The sequence below is a fragment of the Sorex araneus genome, chromosome 1 (assembly GCF_027595985.1).
Source record: "Sorex araneus isolate mSorAra2 chromosome 1, mSorAra2.pri, whole genome shotgun sequence".
Classification (NCBI taxonomy): Eukaryota; Metazoa; Chordata; class Mammalia; order Eulipotyphla; family Soricidae; genus Sorex; species Sorex araneus.
This window is the reverse complement of record NC_073302.1, coordinates 369,748,338-369,768,707: the sequence shown is the minus strand read 5'-3', so window position 1 is coordinate 369,768,707 and position 20,370 is coordinate 369,748,338. Positions and strand designations below refer to the sequence as shown.

The following is a 20,370-nucleotide window of genomic DNA, read 5'->3' as shown; positions in this document are numbered from 1 at the left end:
CCTCTTGGGAACTGTGAATAACAAACTGTATCTTTGTAAATGGCTGTTTTCTCCTTATTAGTTGGACACATGGTACCCAAACTTTTTTTTTTTGTCATATTCTTGTCAATAAATTTTTGGATAGCTAACTACTGATTATTATTATTGTTACGAAGCAGGATTTATTGTGGTATGGTGGGATGTGGTTGTGAGAGCTAAGTTGAGGACCAGGGACTCAGGGACAACTAAACTCCAGGAGTGCAGTGCCTACCAATTATTTAGTGGTAGCTAAATAGCCATATGTGATGAGCCCCCTTTCAGCCACCATGTCTTCAAACTCATCTTCATTAAATTTGGCAAAGCCCCACTTCTTGGTGGTATTCAAGTTCCCTGTTTGCCAAAGGTCCACATCACCACGAAGTGGCACTTTGAGATGTGGCTCTTTTGGTAGCAAGGGAACTTGAACTGGGCCCAGCTCAAAGCCCAAGTCATGTACTCCTTGTTCTGCAGTTTGATGCTGCTGGACATGATGGCTTGGCCAGTGTGGGCCCTGGCCACCATGTCTTGAGGCTTTCCAACAGCCTCAACCGCCATACTTGTTTGGAGCCTGACATTGGGGATAGCCCAAAAGCTGTTGGTAACATCCACTGCAGAGAACTGTCTCCAAGGTCCTTTAGAATGCCTCATACAAGCCACAAACTGCATACTGTATGAAGGAGGTTGCTTGCTGTATGCAGCCATTGCTCATTAGGTCCCCAGTGACAGAGAGGTCGGCTTAATTGGCTGCACTAGGATACCGATTTTTGAAAAAGTTATTCTGGCAAAGAATCTTATAATTAAAAAAATAATGTTAACTATGATGAATTTAAAGAGATAAATTGAACATGATACAGAAATGATCCAGAGGTGGGGACTGGAGAGAGCACAGCAGGTGGGGTGCTTGTCTTGCCTGCAGCTGACTTGGGTTCAATACCTGGTATCCCGTTTAGTCCTCTGAGCATGACCAGAAAATGATTCCTGAGTGGAGAGCCTGGAGTAAGCCCTGAACATCACTGGGTGTGGTTAAAAAAAATGATACTGAGATATATGTGTTTTGTAGGTAAATATCTGTGTTTGTAGATGGGTATGATATCTGTAAATGTGTTTTAAACATTGGAACTTAACAGAAGTTGTGCTTTTTAAGCTACACTTATAAATTCTTTTTGAATCAGTTTTGTTTGTTTATAAGTGAAAGGTCTAAGACCAAAAGCAGATTTCCTGTTTAACCCAAATCATACCATTACCTGTTGGTAAAGTCTGCATAATCTGGATAATTCAGGTCTTTCTTCTTGACATAGACATTCAAGTTTCAGATGCTTTTTCTGTATAGAAAATTATAAGCAAGGACTTTTTAAAGGGCTTTTTTTTTCTTCTTCCCTTTCTCACGGGAATATGGTATTAAGGCTAATTTTGTTTTCTTTTATCCCAAGCGGCAGTGGTTTGGTTGCTAAGTAATTGTTCCAATTATTACAGTTTTTGTGTCTAGCAAATCCAGAACTTAATGTAGTTATTTAAATTTTATTTCAAACTATTAATAATAGATTCCACATATTTTTGTATCCAAAATTTACTATTTTTTTGTTTCAGGTTTTAAAAATAGTGTATTTCTTGTTAGTTTCACACACTTTAAAGCTCATAGTAGCCTTTAAGTACTTTGTTAAGTATTTTCAGTTGTACATAGTGTTTTATGATAAAATTCACTGTGTCAAATTTTCATCTTTCGGATGAAGATAAAATGAAAGAAACTTTCATTTGGGAACATCAATTACTGTGAATCAGGAACTTTGTTTTATTTCGTTTTTTCTCTTTCTCTGCCCCCTTCCCACGAACCTGGTGACAAAACTTGTCAATTATTTCAAGGGCTAATATTTATTTCTGCTGTAGTAAGCATGCAAAAACTTAAGATTTTTACCTTTTGAAATGGTTTGCTTTGGAGAGGGTAGAGGCTTAGGTCACACCAGGCCGTGCTGGGGAAATTACTCCTGACTTGGTGCTTGAGGAACCATGGTGTTGGGAATCAAACCTAGAGGCTCACACTTCATCAGTTTCTAAACATTCCTTTCTCATCTCTTGCCAATTAGCATGGTTAAGTGACCATGAAGTAATTGATGTTACTTTGTGAGGTACTAGTAAAATAAAATACTAGTTTTAAAAATAGTAATATAAATGTTATATATTTGTTGTCTTTTTTTGCAGTGCAGAAATTAAAATGATGAAATACTTAAGAGTTCTTGTAATGGTTGATAAGAGGAAATGTAGAAATGATTTATATAAAATAACGTGTGTGTGTGTGTGTGTGTGTGTGTGTGTGTGTGTGTGTGTGTGTGTGTGTATACGTGTGCGCACATTCTCAATACCTGTTGGTGCTCAGGGCTTATTCCTTGTTTTGTGCTCAAGAATAATAACCCCAGATATTGCTCAGTGGTGCCAGTAATTAAACCAGTGTCTACCATATTAGGGAAAGCATCTTAGTTACCCTGTGTTCTCTGGCACCTGCTTATAATTTTATAGGAAATTCATTTCTTGCCTACACACATCTTTGAATTATTTGGATTAGTCTCATACTAAGTGTACAAACAGATCTCCTAGTATGACTTTTTCCTAGAAATAAGCTTCTAAAATATCAGCCACAGTGCAAATTCATCATATATGTGAATAAAACTTTTGCTTATGTTCTAAACTTGTCTCAGTCCCCAAATATGTCTGATTTATTTGTGTCTAAGGAAGTCAGTTAAAACACAAAAAACCAAAACACTTTCCACAAATATGTGCTTGTTGATACTCTCCTCATCTTAATTGGAAGAGAAAAAAAATGCTACTAGACCTGAATTATTCTAGAACTGAAAATGAGGTTCAGTTGCAGGAGAGAGCAATGTATGATGGTTCTTACATGGTTAGAATCAGAAAATGTCTTATTAGTTCACCTACACCTGAATGTAGAAAACAGGTATTTTCTAATTGCTCTATTTGCTGTTTAGAAGTGTAGCTTAAAATAGTCATCTATGGAATACACAGTCCATGGTAGCTTAACAGTGCTGGCCCAGCCTCCTTTGGCCCTAAACTGTGTAGTTATTTTAAGCTGTGACCCAAGAACTGACAGGGCATACTGTACCCTTGTAACACCGAATGCCCGTTCTGTATTTCCCCGGCTCGACACATTAGTTATAAACTTCCATGTAATTGTGACTCATTCTAATATTTGGGGAATCCTCATGCTCACCTGCACAAGCTACCAACTTAAATTTTTTACAGCAGGCTTTATTAAAATAAATATCATTGTAGGGTGAAGCAGTTAAAACACAGACCTACTGGGCTGAGAGATAGTATAGCGGGTAGGGTGCTTGTCTTGCATATGGCCAAACTGGGTTTGATCCCCAGCACCTCAGAGTGTCCCCCAAGCCCTTCCAGGAGTAATCCCTGAGTGCTGAGCCAGGAGTAAACCCTGATCACAGCTGGGTATGGTGTGATCTGAGCTGGGCACAAAACCCTCTCCCCAAATTTTCTGCTCTAGTTGAAGGGACAGAATAGTCGTTGAAATAAAAGCACACAGAAATGCCATGCTGATAAAAGTAAATTGAATTGGTAAAAGATAGTACTACTGGAATTAAACCAGGATGAAGTTTGTGAAATGCTTCATAAAGCTAGGAGTCTTAACTGATTCTTTACCGGGGGTTCAGGGGCAGTAGGGAACCAAAACAAACAAGTAAAAGAGAAGGGAAGTCAGGCATTATAGGTTACAGAAAAAATAGGTGCAAAAGAAAAGAAGAGGAAATAGCTTTACATATTTAAGAAAGATTGGTAGGATAGGGATTTTGAGAGAAATTAAAAAAAAGATGGAGTTGGCAAGGTTGATAGACTTTGTAGAATGACAGTGTCAGACTCAGTCTGAAGTGAAAGATTATGTAAATGTGTACATTTTTGAAGGATTAGATGAAGGAGATTTATTTATAAAGTGACTTATTGTCTAGCAGGCATTAGAAATAGATAAGGCATCTTATGGCCCTCATAATAGTGCACATATCAGTGATGGATAATCTGATTTGGGTGTTAAGTATGTGTTTTAAAAGACTAAGAAAATAATTGACAGAATTTGGTGCATGAGTCTAGAGGGAATGGAGTTTTCTCTAGTTTCCACAAAATTTTTATTTAAAAAATTTATTGAAATTGCATTAGTTTTTGAGTGTAAATGTTCATACATTTTAGAACCATTTCACACCATACCTCCATCAAAATCTCAATAGCCCTGCATACTGTTCAATGGACCTTCTCCTTCAGCTCCCATTCCCCGTGTTGATAACGCCAGTTCTTTTATCAGTCTGTTTTTATTGAACATTTTCTGTTCCCTTGCTTTGTTTTTCTATATGCTATCTGTGAGAGAGCTTCCCGTATTTTCTTTCTCCTTCTGACTTACCATGACCCTGTCCAGTTTTATACATGTTGTAGGAAAAAGCATGATAGTACCATAACTTTCTTATAGTTGATTTTGAGTACAGAAAATAACAACTAGACTCAAGGTAACATTCAGTCTTTTAGGGCCTAAAGGAGAAAATTGAATCCAGAAAAGTAAGAGAGCAGTCAGAGAGGGGTGGTATGTACTAGCAGTTAAGAGGAATCTCTAAGTGTTATTATAAAGATGAGTTGGAGAGTGAATGTTGAGAAAAATCTATTTAATTTTGTGTTTAACTCATTTTATAAGACTTGAGAGCTGTGCTATTCAGTATGAAAGCTAATTGTCATGTGTTACTGTTTAAGGCAAAACTAATTCAAGTTAAAAATTCATTTCTTAAGTTGCACTAACCACATTTCAAGTGCTAATATTTACACAAGAATAATGATTTTCACTCTGGACAGTCTTCATACAGAATATTTTTACTATTGCAAAAAAAAAATCTTTAGGACAGGTGTACTGCATTTTAAGTTTAGGGAATGCTTAGTAAATCAGACCTTTTAAAAGAGTGAGTAAATCATGAAAATATTGACTCAATGAGTGTAAGATGCACTTGGGAGAGTTTAAAAAGAGAGGAAGAGAAGCTTGTCCGGGGTGCTTTTTAACTATGATTACTTCTTGTGAGGGCCTGTTTGCCCATACTGTACTTAGTGTATGTACCACAGGGCTAAAGAAGGCATTTAAGAGTATTGGACAGGGTTGTTGGCAGGCTAGAAATCAGATTAATTCTGATGTAGTGTATCACACTCTAAATAAAAGGGAACTCATCTTCCATGGAACCCAATTATGCACTAAGCCAATGAGAGGTTTTGTGAGCAAGCTTTCCTTAAAATAATGATACAGAATAGTTTAGGTTGATTAACAGAAATGAGCCAACGTGTGAGATAAAGGTTTTTTATGTGACGAAGATCAGAATTGGGTATGATGTGTTCAAAGAATTGCAGGTAGTTTCTCTTAATCACATGTTCTGACCAGGGTTCATGGGCTATAATTATGTTGGCAAGGACCATAGAGTCCTCCATTGCCATAAGGAATTTAAACTGTATCCTGGGAGGTATGGGAAGCCTTTTAGGGACTTTTAAGTGAAATATATATCATCATCAAGATCCAGAGACTATAAAACAAAGCTCCCAGAAGAGAGCGATGCAGAATCTCGAACGGCAGAGCCTGGCAAGCTGCCTGTGTCGTATTTAATATGCCAAAATCAGTAACAATAATGGGCCTCATTCCCCTGACCCTGAATGCGACAGGGACAAGTAGAGGCATTACTGGTGCCCACTCGAGTCAATCAATGAGCAGCGGGTCGACAGTGATACAGTGATAGATCATCATCAAGTTTGAACCTTAGATTGTACAGTGTGAACATGGATAAAGGACACTGGTTTTCAAGAAGGACAATAGGAAAATCAAACTAGTAGAGAAGCAATGGAGTTTAGGGGAAAAACAGTATGTATTTTTGAGGTGGTAATAGAATTGCCTCCATAAATGGCAGAAAGTCAAAGAGCCAAGGGATTAGTAAAGGTGTGTGTGGACAGGCGACTAGAGAGCAGACTGAAAATAAAGATGAAATTTAAAAGCGTAGGGATTAAGAATAGCAGAAAGGTAAATGATAGTGGAGAAAAGGCCATGCTGCCTTTGTTTGTTGGAGTAGAGCAGTTCTGACTGTAAGAATTTTGAGTTGAGGTTGTGCGTGTAAGGAACCTATTGAGCTTAGAGGTGATTTTCCTGTACAAGCCTGCTTCCCCTCTTGTGTTCCTCTCAGTTAATGGTTTCAACCGCCTCCTATTGTCCTAACCAGAATTCTTACAGACCAATTTAATGTTCATAACAGTGATTTTAATCAAGATCTGTAGCTTTATGCTTAAACTTTGGAATTGGGCAGACCTTACTTCAAGTCTTGATTTTGCCACTTAAATCTTGATTAAGTGTTCTCTGGATTTGATTGTCTTCATCTCTAAAATGGCAATAGTCACATTACTGGAGTGGCGTAATGCATGTTTGTCAGAGTTTAGGACACATAGGTCTTACCAAGGGCCAGCAGGTATGTTATAATCATTCTTCTATCCAGTTCTTTCTCTTTCAGGGACACCCACCATCTTAAGGTGAAATAGCTTAGCTGGTTTCTCTGAATGGCCTTTCACATCTTGTTACACACTTGAATTCCGGAGTGTTTCTAAAACCCAGATTTGATTATGCCCTCCTTTCCCTTTCTTTAAAACCTTCACAGGTCTCCAATTTCAGGTTTAATATTATAAAATCTTTAACATAGTTCATTTTCAGGAGGGGAGAGAGACCTGGCAGGCTACCCGTGGCATATTCGATATGCCAAAAACAGTAACAAGTCTCATAATGGAGACGTTACTGGTCCCCGAAGGAGCAAATTGATGAACAGTGCTACAGTGGTGACTTAATTTCTAAGGAACTACAGTAAACTTTGAATTCTAATTAAAAGTAATCAGGATTTCCTTTATTTTCTCCACCACCATCTTAAATGGATATAATGCAATAAAAATTGAATGGGCTGTCGGGAAGCTTTAAAATATACAGTAGGAGATGGAGTGATAACACAGCGGGTAGGGTGTTTGCCTTGCATGCAGCCGACTGGGTTCGATTCCCAGCATCCCATATGGTCCCCCGACCACCTCCAGTAGTAATTCCTGAGTGCATGAGCCAGGAGTGACTCCTGAGCATCGCTGGGTGTGACCTAAAAAAACAGACAAACAAATACATATACTACAATTTTGTTTTAAGAAAGTATTCCTTAAATAGTCAAACATTTCTGGGGTCAGTTGGTTACATAACTTAAAGGGGTTTCTATGACCTGAAATTTCCCCATAGAGATAATGGATAGAAAATAATTACCTAATCTGAATAAACATCAGAATAAATAGAATAACTAGAATTAAGAGAGTAGTGCAAGTCTTTCCCCAGTTTATCTATGCATTCTTAGCCATTGAGAAGTGAACTATTTAATAAATGCTTATTGTGGTTAATTGATCAAAATAGATGAACAAAAATATATAAAATACGTTGGATTATTTGTGTCATCCTGAATCAAGAGAAAAAGAACATAAGTGCTTTTGAGTACTGATTATTTTTCACTAAAAACTGATCTATTCTATATTAAAATAATTTTGCACAAAAATGCAATTTTATTACAAACCAAAATAAAAGAATTTCATCACTAGGACTGGGAAGATAGTATAGTGGGTAGGGTACTTGCCTTGCATATGGCTGACCTGGGTTTAATCCCTGCCAATTCTTATGGTCCCCTGAACCCCACCAGGAGTAATCCCTGAGTACTTTCAGGTATAGCCCCCAAACAAAAAATTTCATCATTAAAAACTCATTTAAGTAATAGACTTTGGGTGTAATACTGCTGTGTGGATAACATTGGGTTGTCCTTGTTCCTCCCACAGGGAGCTTAGGTTTATTGAGTTACTCCCACAACAATGCCCTTGAGGCACACCCAGTTCCATCAGGCACTAATAATCCTATATTGATTTTCTCTTTCCTTTATGTCACTTGTACCACTGTAGCACTGTCATCCCGTTCATCAATTTGCTCGAGCGGGCACCAGTAATGTCTCCATTGTGAGACTTGTTACTGTTTTTGGCATATCGAATACACCATGGGTAAGTTGCCAGGCTCTGCCTTGCGGGCAGGATACTCTTTGTAGCTTGCTGGGCTCTCCGAGAAGGATGGAGGTTTTGAACCCGGGTCTTCCACATGCAAGGCAAATGCCCTACCCACTGTGCTCTAGCTCCAGTCCATGTGTATTGTATGGTTTAGCAATGTCTCTTTTGTAGAGACACAGAAAGACATTTCATGCTGTGCTTTGTAACCTGGGAGTTAATTTACTCCAAAATAATATTTACTCCTGAACATACATATTTACTTATGCCTCAGTTTCCCTTAGTTCCTGGCACTCATTTTGGAGAAGTCTGGACGAAGGGACTGGATGGACCCAGGGCAAGCTGTAAGCTACTCTGGCATCGAAGCTAAGCACCATAAGTATAATAAGTTAAGAGCATGCTCATGGAACAAACTCTGTCATGATCCAAAAAAGAAGTAACTGAATAAGGACCTTGCTAGGGTTAGGAAAGATTAAGCTGGCCTGAGGATTGTGGTCTGGGATATATAGTGAGATTTCCCCAGGAAGAGCCAACCTTTAAGCTTAACATACCTCTACTGTGATACAAAATGACTAGAAATACTTTAAGAAGTAAAGATGCTATGTTTAAATGGATTACTAGATAAGGAAAGAAGAAAGCAATAAGCCCTAGGTGGAATCCCGCCCTTGAGCGGATCTCCTAGTAATCTAGACTGCTGAATTCTCAGATGAGATTTTGTCCTTGAGGTAATACTCTAGAACTTCCCCTGAAGGAGTGGCTTTACCTCTGTTTGTTGTTATGACAATGTTCAACCCCACTTATATGTACCCCACCCTTCATGGTTTCTGTATAGTGTAAGAGGGTTAGAGGCCTTTGAGGTGTACAAGCAGTCTGGCGTGATGGAACTATGATAACTGGGACTACGACCAAAACTACAACTATGGTTGTGCTGTAAGAGGAGAGATTGGACTCTGCAGGGGAGGAGAGAGAAAGAAAATGACTACCGACCAGCCTGGCCCAGCCCTGTTTCTCTGTTCCCTCCCCATTGGCTGGCCAGGGGAACACCTCTCTGCCACCAAATGCTCATGTCGTGACCCACGCCCACGTCTTTCCCTTGAAACTTACACTGCTTTAATTTAAGTATAGAAAATAATTATAAAAAATAAAGTATGCAAAAAAATCTGTTGTGAAACATTGGCTGTAGAAAACAAGACACTTAGTAATTTAAAAGCCAGTGTCATATTTTTAAAACTAGCCATTTATGGAGGTCTACTAAATTCCTCTCTCCACCCCTCCCCTCTGTTCTCTTCTCCTCACTAAAGTTTGTCAGTCTGCCTTAGAATTAAATTATTGAAGTTGCATTATTGAGGTATATGCATAATTACTTAATTTAAAATGATACATAGTTTTTCTGTTTCAAAGGAGAGCTTCCTAATGTGTTTTTTGTTTATTTGGGGGTTATATCTGGTGTTGCTCAGAGTTTACTCATGGCTCTGTGCTTAGGGATAACTCCTGATGGGGCTCATGGGAGAAGTGCAGTGCCTGGTATCTAACCTGGGTCAGCCACATGCAAGTTAAGCATCTTACCTGCTGTACTCTCTTCCTGGTCCTAAAGTGATTCTTAGAACAAGTCAAATTTTATCTGTGACTTAGTCTTTAACTTAGTTTCAGATCTGATTTTTCAGTTTCAGATTCTAGAGAAACTGATTTATAAAATCAAGATTTGTAATATGACAATTTATTTAAAATATAAGATGTAAATATTTCCTAAAAAAACTGGAATGATCTGATCTATTCCTGGTATCAACATTACTTGAGAAACTAAGTAATAATAGAAATTATTAATGATCATAAAATTAGTGTTAGGAGGTAGTGATACTTAGCAGGTCATGTATGAAGTACATAAAACGTGCCTGTTTCCTCTAGACTGAATATATATCCACTTCTGTAGAATTGTATTTCTAATATCTAGAATATTATTGTCTTCATTGTATCTTTCTAGATAACAGTGACACTACTTCTAACTGGTTTTGTTTTTGGTTTAATTTTAATATTTCAATAGTTATATATTACATTATCTGGAAAGTTGTCTCCAAACCAAAGAGCATAAAGAAAATATTAGCCTTTACTTTAGTAACTAAATAAGATGTCTATTAAAAAGTATGCATATATCTCATATGTATGTGTTATAAATATGTTAATTTGTGAAGCCAAGGTAGTTTTACTGATCCTGTTAAATAGTAAAGAAAGCTCAAGGGCTGGAGAGATAGCACAGCGGGTAGAGCGTGCTTGCACGCGGTCGACCCAGGTTCAATTCCCAGCATCCCATATGGTCACCCAAGCACTGCCAGGAATAATTCCTGAGTGCATGAGCCAGGAGTAACCCCTGTGCATTGCTGGGTGTGACCCAAAATGGAAAAAAAAAAAAAAAGAAAGCTCAGACTTGGCATTTGTTCTCTTAACAATTAGAATTCTCTGCTTGCTTCTTAGTTTTGCTTAGATTCCTTTACTAAGTATATTCATTCTGTTGAAATATGCTAATGCTTCCTTACATTTTCTTGAATTTGGTAGCCATTAAATCATTCTTGATGCTAGAGTTCATTTAAAGAAAATTCCATGTCTGCTCTTCATAAATAATGGCAACCTCTCTGGTACTCTTTTGGAGAAAATAATTTTAAGTACTGCCTGCTGTACCTGTGTTTGGAATTGCCTTTCCTTCCTATTTTAGAGAGGTTCAGAATAGCAGCCCTTGTAAACTTAAAACTGATAGCAGATATTAATTATTTTTAGTTACTTGGAGTTGGCTGATCTAGATATAAAGCCTAATACATATTAGGCATTATATGTAATATATATATTGAATTTCTGATCCATTTTAGATGTATGACTTGTAAATAAAACTGCCAATGAAAAGATTATGAAAACCTAGAAGTAAATGTATGCGTAGTTTGATAAGAACTTTCTTATCTAGTCTGGATAAAAGTCATATTGGAAAAATGATTTTAATCCTGCCAATATGATTTTCTACAGGGCTTATTTAAAAGAACAGGAAGGTAGCTCAGTGATAGAGCACTTGCCTTGCATGGGGTGAGGCCCTAGATTAAATTATTTGCATCGCATATATATAATATATATGTATATATACATAAAGACAAATAGAACTTCAAATAGAACTTTTACACTGATGGCGGGGAGGATAGTGAGAGGGGCGGGGATGGGGGAGGGAGGGGGAAGGAGAGAGAGCAGGGGAGGGGGGAGAGGGGAGAGAGAGAGAGGAGAGAAAGATGAACTTGGACTGAGAAGATGGGTCAGGGGTGAGTATCATAGGGAGTGGCCCTTGGTCCTACTTAAAAGTAGTTGTAATTCTCTGTTGTCTCCAAAATTCAGTAGTCCTTGTGGGGAGAAGTAGCCGACTAACTCTTCCTAGTACAAGGCTCTAGATTCAGACTGAGGTGTTAAGCAGGAGTTTATGGTGACTTTTGGAAAGTTTTATGTCCTTTGAGCCCTAGGAGAGAACATTAGATGACAAAGTACAAAATATTTGTTTAATATTGGCTAGTTTGTACGTCTGACAATGGAGACATTACTGGTGCCTGCTTGTCCAAATTGATGAACAGTAGGGATGACAGTGCTAACAGTGCTAATTCTGTAAACTCATTTAACATAAATGATATATATATATATATATATTTTTTTTTTTGCTATTTGGGTCACACCCAGCAATGCTCGGGGGTTATTCCTGGCTTTGCACTCAGGAATTACTCCTGGCGATGCTCAGGGGACCATATGGGATGCCGGGGATTGAACCCAGGTCGGCCGCGTGCAAGGCAAACGCCCTACCCGCTGTGCTATTGCTCCAGCCCCATAATTGATTTTTACATGACAGCTATTTTCTGGATTGGGGATTGGAGGGATGATCATGATAACCATAACAAGAACTAACCACTTCCTTTAAGGGGAAAACCCATAAAGTTCTTTTGGGTTTTTGAACAAGTCCTTACAAGTCCTTTCCTGCTCTGTTCCTCTGTGTCTTTAGCCTTTCATTTCTGCCTTAGCAATAATCTTTCTCAGGGTAATAACTCTTCCCACAGCCTCTCTATTTGCTCTTTCCATGGCAAGCCATTTCATCTTCATGAGAACTTCTTTGCTTCTCCTTTACACTTAATCCAGTTCTTCTACGGTAAACTTTTTTTTAAATTATTATTTTATTTTTCGGTTGTTGGGCAACACTTGGTGTGCTCAGGATTGAATTCTGCCCTCTGCTAAGGAATCACTCCTCACTGCTTGAGGAACGACATGTGGTGCTGTGATTCAAATCAGGCTTGTGCTTTGTGAGGTGAGCACCTTAACTACTGTACTGTCCGTCCTGCCCTATGCTAATAAAATCTTACTCGTGTTTGCATTGAGTTTGTTTGCCATACAGGTCAGTTTCAGGTAATATTTATCTGTCCAGGAGCGTTAAATGTATAAGAGATCTGCAGGAAAGGGTTTTTCAAGTAAATAAATTTAGAAATTTATACACTGTTTGCTTTCAGAGACGTCTGAATGACTGTTACATGGTTGAACTTAATAGGTAACAGTTTCTGATGTAGTTAGCATTCCTCTTGGTTGTTTATAATATTTCATACTTGTGCTCAGTGTCTTGCATCCATCCATCCCCTTGGTTAATTTTCACTATTAATTCTTAGTTAATTATCCCAGTCCTAAAAGGGAGAAACCTCACTGAGTTAGAACTCAGATTTATGTGCTCCAGATTAAAGCTATTTAATCCGTAGATTCTGCTAAACTGTTGTTCCTACTCAGTAACTCAGCATTTGTTTTATTAATTATGTTTGATATGTGGTAAGACGTTCTGGAAGTCATTAGCTAATATAATTTACTTTCTTAAGAATTTGGGGCTGGAGTGAAAGCACAGCGGGTAGGGCGTTTGCCTTGCATGCGGCCAACCCAGGTTCCATTCTCAGCATCCCATATGGGCCCCCTGAGCCCAGGGGTAATTCCTGAGTGCAGAGCCAGTAGTGACCCTTGTGTATTGCTGGGTGTGACCCCCAAATAAAGCAAAAGAAAAAAAAGAATTGAGAAGGTAGCTCAGTAGGCAAAACACATGGTTTGAGTGCTGGAGGCCTGGGTTCAATCCTTGGCTACCACATGGTCTTCCTGATGCTTCTTGGAGTGAACCCACTTACTGAAGGCATGGCCAGATGCAACCCAAAATGGGGAGAAAAGAAATTGCAGAGAGCAGTTATTAATATTCTCAAGTTATGTTTTCTGTTCAAAATGAAAAAGAGTTCTTGGTACAGATTTATTTCATAATAAACCTAATTTTAAATCTCAGAATGTTATTTTACCTGTCAAACATATTAAAACCTACTCGAATTTATTACTACTCCTTTTAAATTTTCTTGGTTTCTCGGGTGCCCCTGGCTCTGCACTCAGGAATCACTCCTGGTGAGCTTGGGGGACCATATGGTATGCCAAGGAAGTGAGCATGGGTTGACCTAATGCAAGACAAATGTCCTACCCACTCTACTTACTATGTCTCTTGTCTCAGCACATTTTTATTACTCTTTGTAAATGCTTTAATTAATATTCCCAAGTCAAAATACATAATTGTTTCCTATGCCTCTGATCTGAAACCTCCTTTTTTATTATATACTAAATGTTTATATGTACACACACCTATTTCATCTTACAAGCTGTACCTTGTAATGTTTAATCAGCTAGCAGAATTTTATGGAGATTATTTTCTGATTCATTAACATTTAATGAATTAAATTTTAGAAAAATAAGCATGTTTTCAATAATGATTTTTTTCCATATAAGGACAGAGATTTCTATTTTTTTCCAGATTTCTATTCTTATTTTGTACAGTTTGCTTAATCATTTTCCCAAGACCTTAAATAGTTTCTAACAATATTGAATCTTATGTATTCATCATTCTTTCAATTGTGAATGGGCTAATTTTTCTTTTTTTATATTGATTGTTGTGAATGTGTGAAGGAAAACTCTGGATTAGTTATGTTGATACTATATGTTGATATTTATGTCAGTTATTCATGTTGATATAGGTCATCATACTACATTGTGTTTGTTTTGATAATTTGTTCTACTAAGGTTTTCCCCTTAGAAGGTTTTTTTTCCTCTCTCAGTCTTAATACACTGGCTTCTGAATGCTACACAACAGAGGTGGGGTTAGAAATTTCTTTTTTTCCTTTTGCTTTTTGGGTCACACCTAGCAATGCTCAGGGGTTACTCCTTGGCTCTGCACTCAGGAATTACTCCTGGTGGTGCTTGGGGGACCATATGGCATGCCGGTGATCAAACCCAGGTCAGCCACATGCAAAGCAAATGCCCTCCCTACCTGCTGTACCATCGCTCCAGCCCCTAGAAATTTCTTCTATTAAAAAACAGTGAGATGGGCTGGAATGATCGCACAGCAGGTAGGGCATTTGCCTTGCACGTGGCCAACCTGGGTTTGATTCCCAGCATCCCATATGGTCCCCCAGCACCGCTAGGAGTAATTCCTGAGGGCAGAGTCAGGAGTAACCCCTGTGCATCACATCACTGGGTGTGACCCGAAAAGCAAAAATCAAACGAAGAAAAGTGAAATGCTAAATTTTATCTATTATATTTTTCAATTATTACTCAATATTTTTGTGTATGGAATGCAAGTGTACCCTCATATAATTCTAATAGAAAAATAAACAGTGCCAACTTTTGATGGGTAGTGGGATGAGGTGGCACTGTTGGGGATCAAAGCCTCAGGCCTCATATGTAAGACTTCACTGCTGACTGCTATCTGGGCCCGCAAACTCAGCTTGTTATGTATACTTCTCTAATTTTATACATATTTCTGTAATGTTTTATATCTTTTAAGATAATCCTTTTAGTTATAGGACTATCCATGAAGAATAAAGAAAGCTTGTTAAAGTTTCTCATTATGTGTTAAGTATTGCTGAAGTGAAAGTTTCACAATATCTTTTATGTCTTATAATAGAATAATGATTTTGTAGGTTAGTGCATAACCATTAGCATTTGATTCTGTATTTGCATAACCATTTTAATTTGATTCTGTATTTGTAACCGTTACTAAGAAAGACTTTAATGTAGAATTATTTATGTTGTTTTATATTGTCATCAAAATGTGCAGAATAAAGATTAGAAGCAAATATACCAAAATGATAATTGTGATAATCAGTGGGTAATTGATTATCACACTGTGACTCATAGCCTGTGAGTCACATAATCTGTGACTCATAACCTGTATATGCAAGATTTTTCATTTTAACCAGGGGTTGAACTCAGGGATTAAACATGTGGGGCATGTGTTCTGCACAGCCACATCCCTGACCATGTCTATGTCTGGTTTTATGTTCTCCATTATACTTTTAAAAAGTACTTTATGAATATAGTTTACTTAAATCAGTAGAAGTAAAAACAGTGCATATATCTGTAGCACTAATCTCTCATTACCATCCTCAAAATAGGTAGAGGGTTGGGGGTGTGGCTCCCATGTATAAGGGTCTTGTGTTTCAATTCTGTCAGTGCCAAAAGAAAAAGAAAGTAGAAAGAGAAAAATGTGTGTGCGAACTTGTATGAGTTCTGGAAGATGCTGTGTTCCTTTATTAGTTAGGTCTGTTGTTCCTCCTTACCCTACATTTAAATTTCTCTCAGATCTTACTACTCTGTTAAGATAGTAGACTTGGTTGGTGCTAAAAGAAAATGTATATGAAATGAAAAAATTTCTCCCAAATACTCACTCTAGATTTTCCTCCCTGTCTAGCAATCTAAAATTATGCTATCCACTCCCAGTTAATCTTGGAATAGTTTTGATGCCTGTAAAAATAAAAGAAAAGGGCAGAATCACATACATACATGTACCATGATATTTTAATTGCTTCAGATAGCCTTGGAGTATTTTTGCTCTGGCATCATGAAAGCAAGAGGGAAAAAGAGGGGTCATCTTGGTTGATTCACACTGTTGCATAATTAATATCTCTTTAAAAAAATAAAGTAGAATATATGCATATTAAGAACAAAATGGATGTATTAGTAAGAACAGGTTAGAGATCAGAGTTTAGAGAAACAGGAAAATTTAAATTTTATAACTGTTTTATAACTATATGTAGCTTGTTGCTACATATAGTTGATTGTCGTAGCTATTTTTCTCGTTTCCTGGTGGTGCTCAGGGACCTTTTGTGTTGCTGGCTATCAAACCTGGGTCAGTCACATGCAAGGCACACACCTTATCTGTTATGCTATCTCTATCCCGTTTTTAGCAGCGCTATCAATTGGAATATTTTTTAGTATTTTTATTACCAAATTAACAATTTTTGTTTGACATCAGAGTCCAATAAACAAGTTTTTGTATTTTTTTCTAATGCTGTCTTACATTTCCTGTGGAATTATAAGTGGCATGGTCTCATTTATGTGAACTGTTTTTTCTTGTAAGTTATGGTATATACAATTCATCGTGTTTTAACAGTTAATCTTTAGAAAACAATTTCCACTAGCATGCAAGGTAATCTATAACTAAAAGTTTATTGACTATAAATTATATAGATTTATATATAAACCTGTATACATATATAAACTACATATATATAACTTGTAAACTATATATATAAACTTTTCAGACTATAAACTCTAGACCACTACCAGAAGTCTAACATAGCAGTAGTTGTAGGAATAGAAGACAATAGTAGATTTAATTACCTTCTTTTCAAAGACAATGATTTATGGCCTACTTGGAAAGATAAAATTTCTTTCTATACACATTCACTGTTGTTTGTTGATATAATGAAATTATGCACAGGATATTATGTAAAAATAGGAAAGAAATATCTGACCCAACTCAGAGGGACTTACAAGAAATACTTTGTGAAGAGAATATTGACATGAACTGAGTTCTGTTTGATGAGTTAGCTTTTGTCACAGCAAGAGATATTTGGGATGGGAAAATGTGTTGGATTCCAGTTTTTATTATTTTTTTTTTCAAGGACCCAGAGACAGTTAAGCACTGGAGGAAATAGTTTAGAGTGACTGGTATTGAATGTGGGAATGGAGGAGGAGTGCTGAATGTTGAAGCAATAAATATTAAGGATAAAAGCAATAAATATAAAGGTTTATGGAGAGCTTTATGTACTATACTAAGAAATGTTGACCCTATTGTGACTTCTATGAGGGTGTGTGTATGTGTGTGTGTGTGTGTGTGTGTGTGTGTGTGTTATGGAGTTTGAAAAGTACATAATTGGCATAATAGTATAATTGCCTACACTCATGTATAGGCAGAAGAAGGAGAAAATAGATTTGAAATCATTTGAAGAGGTAGATTTCGTAAGGTCTTGCTAATCAACATGAGTAAATGTATATGGTAGAATAAATAACCTATGGAGTTTGCCAAACATAAAAAAATGACAAATTCCACATAAGTCAGCTATTTTGTGACCTGGGTGTTTTATTTTCTAGAACCTTAGTTTCTTCTACTTAAAGTTGGCACAATAATACCCAGGCAATTAGTATGGAAGGAATAGAGTAGTATTTTAAAGCACCCAGTAAAATGTTCTTTCACATAGTAAACTTAAAGGTCTAGCTACAATTACTGTGGAGGATGAAGAGAGTCAAGAATGGCTCTCAGTCTATCTGATTGGACACTCGGGAAAGTGGGGTAATTTTCATTCTTAGAGTCCCTGCAAAAAATAACTGTTCCCCGGAAGATGACAATGAAAGATGACTGTAAGACCTTCATGAGAGATATCTGAGCAGAAAATACAAATTAGGGAGATAATCCACTTAAACACAGTAGTTAAAGCTGTTTAACTAGAATTCAATTAATACAGAGGAGAATAGAAGTCAGCTCTGAGAACTGTAGCCTCGAAGAGCAGAATGAGAGAAGCTTGGGAAGACATCAGGGTGACAGGGAGAAGCAGGAGGATCACCGGTGGGGATGAGGATCAGTGAACATAAGAACAACAATTGGAGAAGAATGTAGAACTAGTAACTCAGTGCTTCCAGGGCATGATACTGGACCAAAGGAAAAGGTATTTTTGGATTTGCCAACATGGAATTATTATTAGCTGTCATGATTTTAGTAGAGTGAGAAGATGGATACCTATTTTCAATTTTTTTTAGTTAGAGGAGGGAGAGAGAAAAATGTGTCTATTGTAGACAATTTTTTTCACGAATGTGACTTAAATTTATATGTAAATACTGATTATAAAGAGAGGAAGGGGTTTCTGAGAATGTAGAAAGCTTGGGTTTCAGGGAGAGTAATCAATTACGTCAAATACAACAAAACAATCTAAAAATCTCATTGAGAAAAGAAGTGCATGGTGGATTTGGCCATTCACAGGTTTTTGTTTTTGTGGGTTTTTCTTTAATGAATAGCAAGTTTTGCTCAGTGGGGATCACGTGAAAATTATTTTGCCTGGAAATAATATTATTAGAACATGGCTTTTTATCTGAGGCATTAATTTGAAGGATTAAATAGATAAGAGGCATAGATCCTATTTAGCCAAAAATTTACATGGGCCAAGACCATGTGTGATGATCTGCCAATGAGAAATGAATACAAAAGATATTAACATAATAAGTATTTGTAGCTTGTCTATCACTAGATATAATAGGCAAAGAACTATCCTAAAAATTGCCTTTCAGATTTGGAGGTTGGTTTATAAGGAGAATTGTAATAACCTTTACTGCAGCAGAATAATTAGAAGAGTTAACTTCACTTTAAAAATTTTATTTTTAAGGTTTTATTATTGAAAACAAGCAAGATACCTTTTGTTGTAGTAGTATACTGAAGTAAAGCAAAACAAGGTGAGGGAAAAAAAGTTAAATTAAGGCCAAGATAATTAAAGGCAAGTAAGACTTGATGGCTGGTGGCCTATAGATATGTATTAAGGGGAACAGTGAACATAATGTGATCAGGAATGTCATTTCTAAAGAAGCGGTATTTGAACTGGAACTAGAATGTTACGAAGAATTCCTCTATGCAAAGATCTGGGTGCAGAGTCATCCTGGCTAGAATGGAAATTGTAGGCAAAGGTCTTTAAGAAGGGAGTAAACTTGATTTGTTCGAGATCCTGAGAAAAACAGACCAGTGTGTCAGGAGCAGAATGAGCAAGGGACAGACTAATACAGATGAGGTCTGAAAGGTCACACCAAGGACTTAACTGAGACCTTGATCTGGAACTTGGTGGTATATTCTTAGTTGATAATCGTTGAAAGAAAAGTAGCATTGAGAGGCTGGAGTGATAGCACAGCAGGTAGGGCGTTTGTCTGGCTCGTGGCCGGCCCGGGTTCGATTCCCAGCATCCCATATGGTCCCCTGAGCACCACCAGGGGTAATTCCTGAGTGCAGAGCCAGGAGTGACCCCTGTGCATTGCCGGATGTGACCCCCCCCCAAAAAAATAAAAAAGGATAGAAAGAAAAGTAGTATTGAGCTGTGCTGACCTGTTTGTGGAAAATAAAGGTGAAGAAGTCAAGAGAATTGTCAGATTTAGCTATATATGTTCACTTATTCAAACATATGTTTAAATATAAATTCAAGCCTAGTATTATTCACTGAATAGCTTACTAAATATTTAGGCATTGAAGAAATAATTTTCGTGCTAAGACTTGAATCTAGCAAGAAAATGGCCATGGGACATTTGAGGGGAAGAAATGGAATTAGTGGAGAGATAGTATAGTGGGAAAAGCACTTTCTTTGCCCAAGGCTGATCAGGGTTTGATCCGCAACTCCCCATATGATCTCCTGAACACTGTATCAGGAGTGATCCTTGAGAACTTAAGTCCTGACCCACCAATCTTCACCCGCCCCCCCAAAAAAAATAGTTCCCTAAAAAAATCATGCATTTCATTTACTTGCTTTTGAATGCATGTGATATGCCAGACTGTGCTAAATTCAGGAAATAGAGCACTAAATATACAATTTAACCTTACGGGTTCAGGAAGATGGGCTATTCAGACTCAGTCAAATATATGAGAATGCAGTGAGTGGGGTAAGAGATAAAGGAACTAAGAACATAGTGGCAGACCTAATCCAGACTAAAAGCTTGTTCTTTTCTTGATTCAGACCCCTTTCCTGGAGACACTTTCTGTGGTCACTCCTTACTGGGCTTGTCATTGTCAGGGTCTTCTACTACTTTTTTCTCCAAAAACAGCAGGCTTCCAAGAGGGGACAGATGATAGATAACCTGCAATGAGTGGTGGAAGGTGGTTTAGCTTTTCCTACCTTCCCCACTCAGATGCATGTGCACATTTGGTTAGCGATACATACTTGCACGGAG

General features: G+C 37.4%; 1 protein-coding gene and 1 non-coding gene across 4 annotated transcripts in view; one reads left to right on the top strand and one right to left on the bottom strand.

The window, feature by feature from the left end:
* Positions 1-20,370, top strand: part of SP4 (Sp4 transcription factor) — a 77,457-nt gene that overhangs the window by 24,020 nt on the left and 33,067 nt on the right. The gene's annotated exons all lie outside the window — the stretch shown is intronic.
* Positions 635-768, bottom strand: LOC129400892 (small nucleolar RNA SNORA70). The gene has a single exon (XR_008627956.1). It is a non-coding gene; the product is annotated as a small nucleolar RNA SNORA70 (small nucleolar RNA).